Source organism: Pinus tabuliformis, chromosome 1_2 (assembly GCF_031772625.1).
Source record: "Pinus tabuliformis cultivar Carrire ecotype Pingquan chromosome 1_2, CPIR1, whole genome shotgun sequence".
NCBI classification, from domain to species: domain Eukaryota; kingdom Viridiplantae; phylum Streptophyta; class Pinopsida; order Pinales; family Pinaceae; genus Pinus; species Pinus tabuliformis.
Genome location: NC_142298.1, coordinates 1,316,435,510 through 1,316,447,655, shown reverse-complemented (window position 1 = coordinate 1,316,447,655; position 12,146 = coordinate 1,316,435,510).

Below are 12,146 nucleotides of genomic sequence, written 5' to 3'. Positions count from 1 at the left end.
AATTAGGCTCGTAATACACTGTCGGTTTGACAACGATTTTGTAAAGCATTATTGTGATTTTTATCATAAATACTTCACTGTTTGAAGTATTAGTGTTGATTTCTGAATGTAATTTTTGCTGCATATTGTAATTTTGAAGTACTAAAGCATCAATAATACAGGGAATTTTTACAAGATTCATGTGGTGTCTTGAATGGTGATGTGTTTCTTGTATTTATCTGTTTAAACATTGTTATTTCTTTCCTCAGTTTTTCTAAATCTGAATAAATCAACAAAAACTGTAATAGATATGATTCGTTATCTAGGGCACCATATTTTGGTTGTTGTTAATTTTAATGGTTTCCACTGAAGTCAAATCTAGGAATTCTTAATTGCTCCTAGATTTCTACTAAACCTTACACTTTTGCTATTCCACAATTCATTTAAATTATGAAAAGATCCATTTACTGCAACCTAGCTTGCCCTGTGAAAATTCCTTTAAAAATTGATGAACAAAATCTCGCTTTAATGTAATGACTCCATAGCCCAATGGAATTATAGCACTCAAATCAACCAAACCAATCAAATAAACACAAACAAGTACAATCATAGCTAGCCTAAAACTTACACTCAAAAAAAGATAAATTAAATAGAGAGATCCCTCTTGGAAGCTGGCAAGGCTAGATCCCATCTTCCAAAGTGGTGTTGATGTTGTCCAATGTGTTTACTCCCTCAACCTAAAAAATACAGAACGACAACATAGTGGCAACCATATTGGGGAAGAATATATTTTAATCCAAAACATTATTATTCCCTGGCTTTAAATCAATATTTCAATAAGCAACTGTTGTATCATTATGAAATACATGATCTAAGGTTGTTATTTTGTATATATTTATTGTATCATTGATTTTGATTTTAATTTTTTGTGTGATGATTTTTCATAGCCCTATCTCCCAAAAGGATTTATACTAGATCTCACCCTGATCCCAAACCTGCTGAAATTATAGATAACTTTGAGAAACTAGTGAGAAAGAAAAGCTTTACCGAGAGTCAAGGTAGTAATAGTGCTCTATCTAGATTCAATTCTCTCCCTGAGAATATTCCTTTGTCAAGGTCTAATTCTCTCCCAGAGAAATTTGAAACTTTACAAGAGATAGAATTTGATTTTCCCTTCCAGCAAAGTTTGTTTAGATCAAAGTATGAGGCTTTTTTAGATCAAACTATCATAGATAAATCCATACTACAACCATATATGCCCCAAGCCCAACTCCTTGAAATAGATCCTGATTTTGAATCTTTGCAACAATTTGACAAACTTCAAAGTCTAGTTTCAGTGTTGGACCAAGCTATTGAAGAAGCCTTTGTTCAGCAGTATGTTGAATTTTCTGCTTTAACAACCGCAGTAGCCTCTTTGTCTAGTCCATCCTCCCAGTAAATTCATCTACAACCTCCCAATCCTACTCATTCCATAGTATCAACCTCCTCACCTTTGGTTTCCCAAACTGTTGTGCCTACTATCCCTATAGTTATCAAAACTACACCTACATTAGGTCCATCTTCAAGTCAATCTTCCAGAATAGTTATGGCAGGGAGGTATGCACCTTTGGTGTTTCCAGCCAAACTAAATGCTATGCCTGGAGATTATCAATAAAAAATTGTGACCTTTGATAACATTGGTTCTTATACCGCTCAACAGCATATGAATGATGTGTTTGACCTCCAAGAAGTAGATGAAGTTGATGTTAAAATGTGATTGTTTGCCCAAATTTTAGGAGGTGATGTCAAGAAATGGTTTAGGGGTTTACCTACATTAAGTATAGCCAACCTTGATTCTTTCCATAAAACTTTCTTAGCTAGATGGGAGATTAAGAAGAATCCAATTCAACTCCTAAATGAATATAAAATACTGAAAATAAAACCAAATGAAAGTGTGGAAGAATATTGTGAACAATTTAATATCATTTACAAAGCCATTCCACAAGACATCATGCCCTCCCTTGGTCTAGCTCTGATTTATTTTCTAGATGGTTTCGATGTAGGTATGGAATATCAACTTAAAGAGAGAGACTCGACAACTTTGGAAGAAATGCAAGAAAATGCCATTAAATTTGAAGCTAACATCTTGGCCAAAAAAGCCAAACTGAAGTCTGAACACAGAGTTACCATAAAAGAACCTTCTACTTCTGTTATTGATCATAAGATTGATAACTTAGTTAGAGTAGTGAATCAAATGATGCAAAGAGTAAACATTAATGACCAAAATCAACCCAGAGAAAACCAAAATGTCCCTCAGACTAGAAACCAAAACTTTAGAAGGAATGTTCCCCAAATTAAACAAAGAGAACAAAAGGGTTGAGACCAGTGGGTTCATCCTCCTTTTCAGGAAAATTACACAGATGATGAGGGGAATATTATGGAAGATTTGGATGATAATCAAATAAATTTGCTGGGGATAAATGATGATGAAACAATTTTCCTCACTCAAGAGGAGCAGGAACGTTTTCTCATAGCCCGACTGAATTGGATTCTGAAGAGTCGGATGAATACAAACAAGGGTTTGCAAATGCGATCATGGAAGTCCATAGGTAGTAAAACCTTAGAAACAAAAAGAATATATACACTCCCAATGCCAAAATCTTAGAACAAACTACTAAGAAGTCATCTGAAAATGAACATAGGAAAACCACAAATAGTCTTCCTAAGAAAACTGTGGATAATTATGGTAAGAAAAAGGTAGAAATCCCTGTCAAAAATGTTGCTAACAATGTTTCTAAAACTACTCAAATAAATGTCCCAACCACCAGTCAACAAAAAGAGCCTATCACAAAACAAATTACAGAGCAAGCTGAACTTCCTAACTTAAGTAAGAATCAAACATCTTTCAATATTGAGAATGAACTGGAAAAATTAAAAATCCCTATTCCTCTCACAGATTTAATGAACAAAAACATGTACAGACCACAAGTAATGAAAGCCTTAAACATTGGAGAAAGCAATGACTCTGTAAATTTGAATTATGACATCCTGAACTCTTATTTGGGCCAGAAGTTGAAGGAAAACCACAAGAAGGAGGAGTCCATCCATTCTATATTAGTTTGAATATTCATGATAAAATTCTCCATAATGTTATTCTAGATTCAGGTGCATCCCATAATTTAATGCCTAAAGCCGTGATGGATAAATTAGGACTTGACATTACTATACCCTACAAAGACTTATACTCCTTTGATTCTAGCAAAGTTTGAGGCCTAGGTCTTATCAAAGGCCTATGTGTTACTTTAGCCCAAATCCATGCTAAAAGTATAGTGATGGATATAGTGGTTGAAAACATTCCCCCTAAGTATAGCATGCTTTTGTCATGCTCATGGGGAGAAAAATTACAAGGAACCCTACAAATGGACATGAACTTTGCTACCATAGCAGTTTTTGGGCAGCAAAGGAGATTGTATAGGGAAACTTTAATGAAATTTATGGCGAGAACTCAAGACAGACCTCAAAATTATCCACTTTATTCTATTAATTCGGATTTAGATTCATTTATTCTTTGCAATGATGGGGCTATCGACAACCAGGTAATCACTGATGAGAATGAGGTTTCTAAAACAGACCTAACCCAAACTCAAATAACACAAATCAAAACTCCTCCTAACCTCTTTGGAACATGGGTTTTGAAGGCTCTTGCAGCAAGGATGGTGCTGGAGCAGGAATTTGGGTGGTTAAAACAGGAAATAATCATTCTAAGGGTCGACACACATATAGGCTTAATTTTCAATGCACTAATAGCATAGTAGAGTATGAAGCCCTCATTCTAGGTTTGCAATTGTTAAAAAGGTTAGGTGCTAAGATAATTTCTATTCAAGGGGATGCCGAATTAATTTTTAAACATATTAAAGGAGAATATTCGGCCAAACATCCTAGGATGAGAGCATACATAAACATTGTGCTAGACTTCCTAGAAAGTTTCCTTGAATATGACCTTTCTGCAATTCCTAGAAAACAAAACATCATTCCAAATAATCTGGCTTTTTCAGCTAGCTCTTGCAAAATGCCTTATCCAATTCAAGAATATGTACTGGAGGTGAAACACAGAACAACTGTACCTGATAACGTAAGATATTGGCAGGTATTTGGAAATGGTAAGCAAATTGAGAGTTTCCTACAATCCAAATATGAATTTCAAGATGATAGTATTGATTTGGAATCTAAAGAAGATAGTCAAATTGTTGAACATTCTGATCCAAAAAGGCAACTAGATAATTTAGATGTAAATACTCCCTTAGATAAAGTTGTAAATAAACCAAAATTTCTTGAAATTGACCCAGAAAAAGAAGAGTTTGAAACACTCCATCTTAAAGATAATATTTTTCCTATGGTTCTAGCTCCATTAGAAGAACTATTTGATTTCAATGATGTGGCTAAAAAGCCTAAGATTGAGCCCTCAGGAACAATAGTTGAAGATTGTAATTTAGGTACTGAAAAAGACCCAAAGATCATAAAACTATCTAAATCAATCCCAGTAGCTGAAAAAATAAATAAATAAATAAATAAACATATGACACTGAAATCATACAAGATAAAATTCCAACTAAGGAAGATTAGAAACATATGAAGACGTTAAAACATATGACACTGAAATCATAGAAGATAAAATTCCAACTAAGGAAGATTAGAAACCTTTTAAACAAAAACTTCGTAGAATAAATCTGGTTTTGATGCCTTTAATTGAGAAAGAAATCAAAAGGATGTGTGATTCCAAAATCATAGTTTCTCTTAGGTACTCTAAGTGGGTTTCCAACATTGTACCAACTAGGAAGAAAACAGGTGAAATAATATTGTGTATTGATTTCAGAAACCTTAACAAAGTTTCCCTAAAAGACAACTATCCCTTACCTAAAATGGATCATATTTTGCAAAAGGTAGTTGGATCTTCTAGGATTTCCTTATTAGATCGATTATCAAGTTATAATCAGGTCTTAGTTCATCCAGAGGATTAGGAAAAAATGACCTTTACTACTCCTTGGGGTTGTTGGGTTGTGTTATATTCTTTCCACGTAGTTAACATGGGGTTTTAGGGGCACAAGTAACCCTACTTTATGGGGTCTGGGGCAGCGCCCCGAAAAATTTTGGTTTTGGACCGTATGTTAGGTTGGGTGGACCCACCTATGGTTTTTTGCATGATTTTCGCACAAGTTTTTTGGACGCGATGGTTTTTGGTCCATGGTATTGGATGCTTCGGCATGTATAAATATGTATTATAACATTGAAAGGAACATAATGAAAAATCACACTGGTAGTCCCAGTTTTGGGATCCAGGGGAAATCTCTGTGTATATGTGTTTTATGTGTTCTGCTCTCGCATTATTTATTTTCTGTGTTTTAGAATTCATATGTAGGTAATTTCTGTACGGGGTTAAAACCTACATCTGGTATCAGAGCAGATTTGGCTTCAAGGGGACGCCTTTGTTACTGAGGGGTTTCGCTCGGGCCTTTGGTAGATCCTGTTCAGTTGGAGATCTGCGAGATCAATTCTAGTGGTGAAAGAAGATGGCGTGTAGTGGAAAGATAGAGATTGAGAAATTTAATGATCAGAGTTTTGAGATGTGGAAACTCAAGATGGAGGATCTGTTGGTGGATAAAAATCAGTGGATCATGGTAGATCCGGGTACTAAACCAACGGGAGTGTCCGATGAAGAATGGAAGAAGTTGGATCGGAAGGCAAAGAGCACAATACGATTGTGTGTCTCAGATTCATTATAGTTAAATGTATCAGGGGAAGCTACGGTGAAGGCTTTGTGGGACAAGTTAGGGACTTTGTACCAATCTAAGTCTCTGGTGAATAAAATGTTCCTGTGGAAAAAGTTGTATAACCAGAGGATGAAATATGTAGACTCGGTGACAGAGCATCTGAATGCTTTTAATACTGTGGTACGTCAGTTAGCATCTGTTGATATTAACATTTCAGATGAAGATAAGTGCATTAGTTTGTTTTGTTCTCTACCAGATTCGTGGGATAGTCTAGTTATTGCAATAGGTAGCAATGCAACTGCCTTGCAGTTTGATGAAATAGTCTTAGCCTTGCTAATGGAGGAGATGAGACAGAAAAATATGGAGAGCCAAAATGGTGATGCCTTGTTTGTACGAGGACGGTCCCAGAAAAGAAACAAAAATAAGTCATCGAGTGAGAGATATAAATCTAGAGGGAGATCTAAATCTCCAGGAAAATCTGTAAAGGTGGTGTGCTGGAAATGCGGAAAGGAAGGCCACTTCAAAAGGAACTGTAAATCTAAAGCTCCTGACAAAGGAAAGGGATCTAATGAAGCTCCTTCTGCAGAGGCGCAAAACACCTCAGATGAAGGTGGGGATGTGTACTTGGCTTCTTCAAGTACACATGTAGATCATGATGCATGGTTGATTGACTCAGGTGCATCCTTTCACTTCACTCCCCATAAAGAGTGGTTCTACGAGTATGAGAAATATGATGGTGGTGATGTCTTCTTGGGGGATGACAGGAAGGCTAGAATCATTGGTCATGGAAAAGTAAAGTTGAAGTTGCAAGGTGGAAGGGTTAGAACGCTTCCAGGTGTTCTACATATTCCTGCATTAGCCAAAAATCTTATTTATGTAAGCAAGTTGGATGATGCAGGTGTAAAAACAATGTTCGAGAAGGATACCTGCAAAATGGTTCGGGGAGCACTAGAATTGATGCAAGGACTTCGGATTGGAACTTTGTATAAGCTGCAAGGTACCATTGTTATTGATGGGTGCAATAGTTCTATGGTTCCTAAAAGTGGAGCAGAAAATCTAGTGGTCTCTGGAGAGAATACCGTGTTGTGGCATCAAAGGCTTGGACATATTGGAGAGAAGTGCCTTCGAATACTTCATGGTAAAGTTATGGTAGAAGGTATGAGTAATAGCTCTCTGGATTTTGATTTCTGTGAAAATTGGGTATATGGGAAACAGAATCGGGTGAGTTTCCCCTCTGGTGGTAAGAGGGCGAAACATATATTAGAGCTTGTGCATAGTGATGTGTTTGGACCTGCGAAGGTTCCATCACTGGGTAAGTCTATGTATTATGTATCATTTATAGATGACTTCTCAAGGAATACATGGATATATTTCCTTAAGAAGAAATCTGAAGTCTTCGACAGGTTTAAAGAATTTAAGGCTCTAGTGGAAAACGAGACAGAGAAGAAGATAAAGGTGCTGAGGACAGATAATGCTGGAGAGTTTTGCAGTAAGGAATTTGAAGAATTCTACAAGAAGTGTGGTATAGCATGGCAGAAGACTACTCCATATACACCTCAGAAAAATGGAGTTGCAGAAAGAATGAACAAAACGTTGATGGAAAGGGCAAGAAGCATGCTCAGTGCTGCCAGGTTAGGACAAGGATTCTGGGCAAAGGCAGTGGATACTGCATGTTACCAGGTCAATAGGTCACCTTCATCAGCGTTGGAGGATAAGACTCCACAAGACGTATGGACTGGTAAGAAACCCTCTCTTTCACATCTGAGGGTATTTGGATGTGATGCATATGTACATGTTCCAAAGGAGAAACGAACCAAGTTGGATAGTAAATCTGAAAAGTGCATCTTTATTGGGTATAAGGATGGTTTAAATGGTTATAAGCTTTGGAACCCAGTCACACAGAAGGTTGTGTACAGCCGAGATGTGGTGTTCAGAGAGGTAAAAGATGTTATTAAACATGAAATCCAACCAAAGGAACTTGAGAAGATAAAGTTTGAGCTAAAGGAGGAAGAATCAGACTTTACAGCAGAGGAGGAATCAGAAGATGAAGAGCCGCAAACTCTGGCTATGAGAAGATCAGTTCGAGAAAGAAGGCAGCCAGAAAGGTATATTCCATCTTCTTTTTGTTCAAATTTTTCTTTGTCTGTTACTAATGATGATCCGAGAACTATGAAGGAAGCAGTGGATTCAGAGGATGGAAAACTCTGGAAAGAGGCCATGGTTGATGAAATGGCATCTTTGCACAAAAATAAGGCTTGGGATCTAGTCGAGTTTTCGGCTAGAAGGAAACCCATTGGTAGCAAATGGGTGTTCAAAAAGAAGACAAATGCAAAAGGAAAAGTGGAGAAATACAAAGCTCGGTTGGTAGCAAAAGGTTATTCCCAGGTGCCGGGAATTGATTTTGGTGATATTTTTTCTCCTGTTGCCAAGGTAACTTCTATTAGATTACTTTTATCTGTTGCTGCTACTTTTTATTTTGAGGTAGAATAGATGGATGTGAAGACAACATTTCTTCACGGGGATATGGAAGAGGACATCTACATGAAGCAACCTGAAGGCTTTGCGGTGAAGGGTAAGAAAGAATTGGTATGTAAGTTAAAGAAGTCTCTATATGGGTTAAAACACTCACCAAGGATGTGGTATCAGAAATTCGATACATTTATACAAGGACTTGGCTTCACCAGAAGCAAAGCAGATCACTGTGTGTCTTTTAAATTAATTGGTGACCGTGTTATTTATCTAGTCTTGCATGTGGATGATATGTTGTTGGTTGGAAATGACAAAGAAGTTATCCAGGATTTGAAGACCCAATTGTCCTCCAAATTCGACATGAAAGATATTGGTGCTGCAAACTATATTTTGGGCATGGAAATTAAAAGAGATTGGGCAAAGAGGAAGCTCTGGTTAAACCAGAGGAAGTATATCGAGACAATATTGTAGAGGTTTAATATGCAGGATAGTAAACCGGTGAATGTTCCTATTCTTGTAGGTGTGAGGTTATCTGCTAAACAGTGTCCCAAGACACAAGAAGAGGAATAGGACATGTCCCATGTTCCATATGCAAGTGTAGTCGGTAGCCTGATGTATGCAATGGTCTATACTAGACCAGATAATGCACATGCAGTGGGAGTATTGAGCAGGTTTATGTCAAAACTAGGGAAGGAGCACTGGACAGTAGTGAAGCGGGTTTTCAGGTATTTGTGTGGCACTAGTGATTATGGTTTGTGCTACCAAGGAAGACCAGGATTGGACAAAGTGTTGAATATTCATGGCTTTGTTGATGTGGACTGGGATGGAGATTTGGATCAGAGAAGATCTACAAGTGGGTATGTGTTTAACCTATTTGGAGGTGCAGTCAGTTGGATGAGTAAGAAACAATCTGTAGTGGCACTGTCAACTACAGAGGCAGAATACATGGCAGCCACTCATGCAAGCAAGGAAGTAGTTTAGTTGCAGAGATTGTGTTCAAGTATGGGGTTAGTACAGGAAGCTATAAGGATAAACTGTGACAGCCAAAGTGCAATTTTCTTGGCAAAGAACCCCGCATATCATTCAAAGACAAAGCACATTGATGTTCAGTATCACTTGTGAGGGATATGATAGAAGACAGAAAGGTGTTGCTTGTAAAGGTGGACACTTTGAAGAATACTACAGATTCATTGACAAAATCTGTGAGCTCTGAGAAGTTCTCTTGGTGTAGAGAGACAATGGGCATTTTAGGGTTGGAAAAATGACTAAGCTCTCTTGTGGCCCCCTATGGAAAGAAAACAACAAGTGGGAGAATGTTGGGTTGTGTTATATTCTTTCCACGTAGTTAACAGGGGGTTTGAGGGGCACAAGTAATCCTACTTTATGGGGTACGGGGCAACGCCCCGGAAAATTTTGGTTTTGGACCCTATGTTAGGTTGGGCGGACCCACCTATGGTTTTGTGCATGATTTTCGCACATGTTTTTTGGACGCAATGATTTTTGGTCCATGGTATTGGATGCGATGGTTTTCGGTCCATGGTATTGGATGCTTCGGCATGTATAAATATGTATTATAACATTGAAAGGAACATAATGAAAAATCAAGCTGGTAGTCTCGGTTTTGGGATCCAGGGGGAAATCTCTGTGTATATGTGTTTTATGTCTTCTGCTCTCGCATTATTTATTTTCTGTGTTTTAGAATTCATATGCAGGTAATTTCTGTATGGGGTTAAAACCTACAGGGATACCTTCATGTATGTGAAGATTCCTTTGGATTAATGAATGTTGGAGCCACATTTCAGAGAGAAATGGATATTTTTTTTGTTGATGAAATTGGTAGATTTATTGTGATCTATCTAGATGACATAATTGTATATTCTAAATCTGATGAAGAACATCTCATGCACCTTTGGGGAGTTTTTGAAAAGTTTAGAAAGTTTGGGATCTCATTAAATCCTAAGAAAACATTGTTTGGTCTTGAAGAAGGAAAACTTCTTGGTCACATTATATCTAAGGAAGGTATTAGAATTGATCCTAAAAGGATTGAAGCTATTCTAAAAATAAATCATCCAAGAAATATTAAAGAGATTCAGTCATTTATTGGGAGAATAAACTTCATGAGAAGATTTATCCCTAACCCTGCAGAACTTCTTAGAAATATCACAAACATGCTAAAATGAGACTCTGAAATCAAGTGGAACATCAAAGGTAGGCAATCGTTTGACTAGGTTAAACAAGCCTTAACAAAAGCACCAATCCTTATTAGTCCTGATTTTACTAAATATTTTATAATTTTTTCCTTTTCTTCTGAACATACTATTGCAGTTGTCCTTTTGCAGAAAAACACTGATGGATATGAACAACCCATTGCTTTCTTTAGCAAAGCTTTAAGGGATGTTGCACTCAAGTACAACATAATGGAAAAACAGGCTTTTGCACTGATAAAAGCAATTAAATATTTTAGAGTATATATTCTTCATTCCCATATAATTTCTTATGTACCTAATGTTGTTGTTAAAGATATTTTGACACAGAATGGACCAGATGGAAAAAGAGGCAAATGGATTGCCATCATTCTAGAATATGACATGGAAATCAAGCCAACCAAGCTCATCAAAGGACAAGGATTAGCCAAATTGATGGCTGAATCTAATTTTAATGCTTTAGATATTAACTTTGTAGATGAATTGGATGATCAAGAGGAACAGGTGACTCCACAACTAGATGAGGCTTTCATGACCTCACCCTGGTATGCAGACCTTATTTATGTTTTATTTAATTTAAATGCTCCTCCTGGTCTAACAAAAACAAAGGCTAGATTTCTGAAACTAAAAGCAGTTAGATTTTGCATCTTAGAAAATGTTTTATATTGGAAAGATGCTAGTGGTCTTCTACTAAAGTGTCTTTTGAGTGATGATGCAGAAAGAATAATGCAGGAATTCCATGAAGGTGACTGTGGTGGCCATCTCTATTGGAAAACCACTGCTAATAAGATCCTTAGAGTTGGTTTTTACTAGCCTACACTTTTTCCATATGTCCATAAAAAGGTAACCTCTTGTCACAAGTGTCAAATCTTTGAGGGAAAAAGAAAACTTTTTCCTTTACCTTTGAAGCCCATATCTGTTGAAAGCCCTTTCCAACAGTGGGGATTGGATTTCATTAGAGAAATCCATCCTCCATCCTCTACTCAACATAAATGGATCCTTACTGCTACTGACTACTTTGCCAAATGGCTTGAGGCCATTCCTTCTAGACTAGCCACAAATGCTGTGATTACCAAATTCTTAGAAACCAACATCCTGTCTAGATTTGGATGCCCAATAAAACTTATTACAAACAATGTTGCAACCTTTTGGTCTAATAAAATGATAGATTTCTGAAATAAATACCATATTACTTTGGGTCATTCAACTACTTATTACCCACAAGGTAATGGGTTGGCTAAATATTCAAACAAAAGTCTGGGGAATATTATCAAGAAATTATTAGCAAATAACAAGAAGTCATGGCACAACAAGCTTATAAATTCACTTTGGGATGAAAGGCTCACTCCAAAGAAATCATTTGGCATGTCACCATACCAATTGTTTTATGGAATGGATTTTGTTTTTCCATCCTCTTTGGGAGTCCCAGTCATGAAGTTAATTCAGGAATTGCAGGTCGAGCCCAATGATATTCAAAGGAGGATTGATCAAAATATCCAGTTGCAACAATCCAGAGAAGAAGTTTATAACAAGGCTCAAGTCATTCATGAGAATATTAAAAAAAAAATTGACAGAAGGACAAAGGTAGATGATTTCACCATTGGTGACAAAGTTTTAAAGTGGGATTAAAGAAGAGAGGATAAAGGGAAGCATGGAAAGTTTGATAACCTATGGATGGGTCCTTATGTCATTTATGCTTTCAGAGGAAATAATGCATTCTTTATCAGAAATTTAGATGGCATAGAAT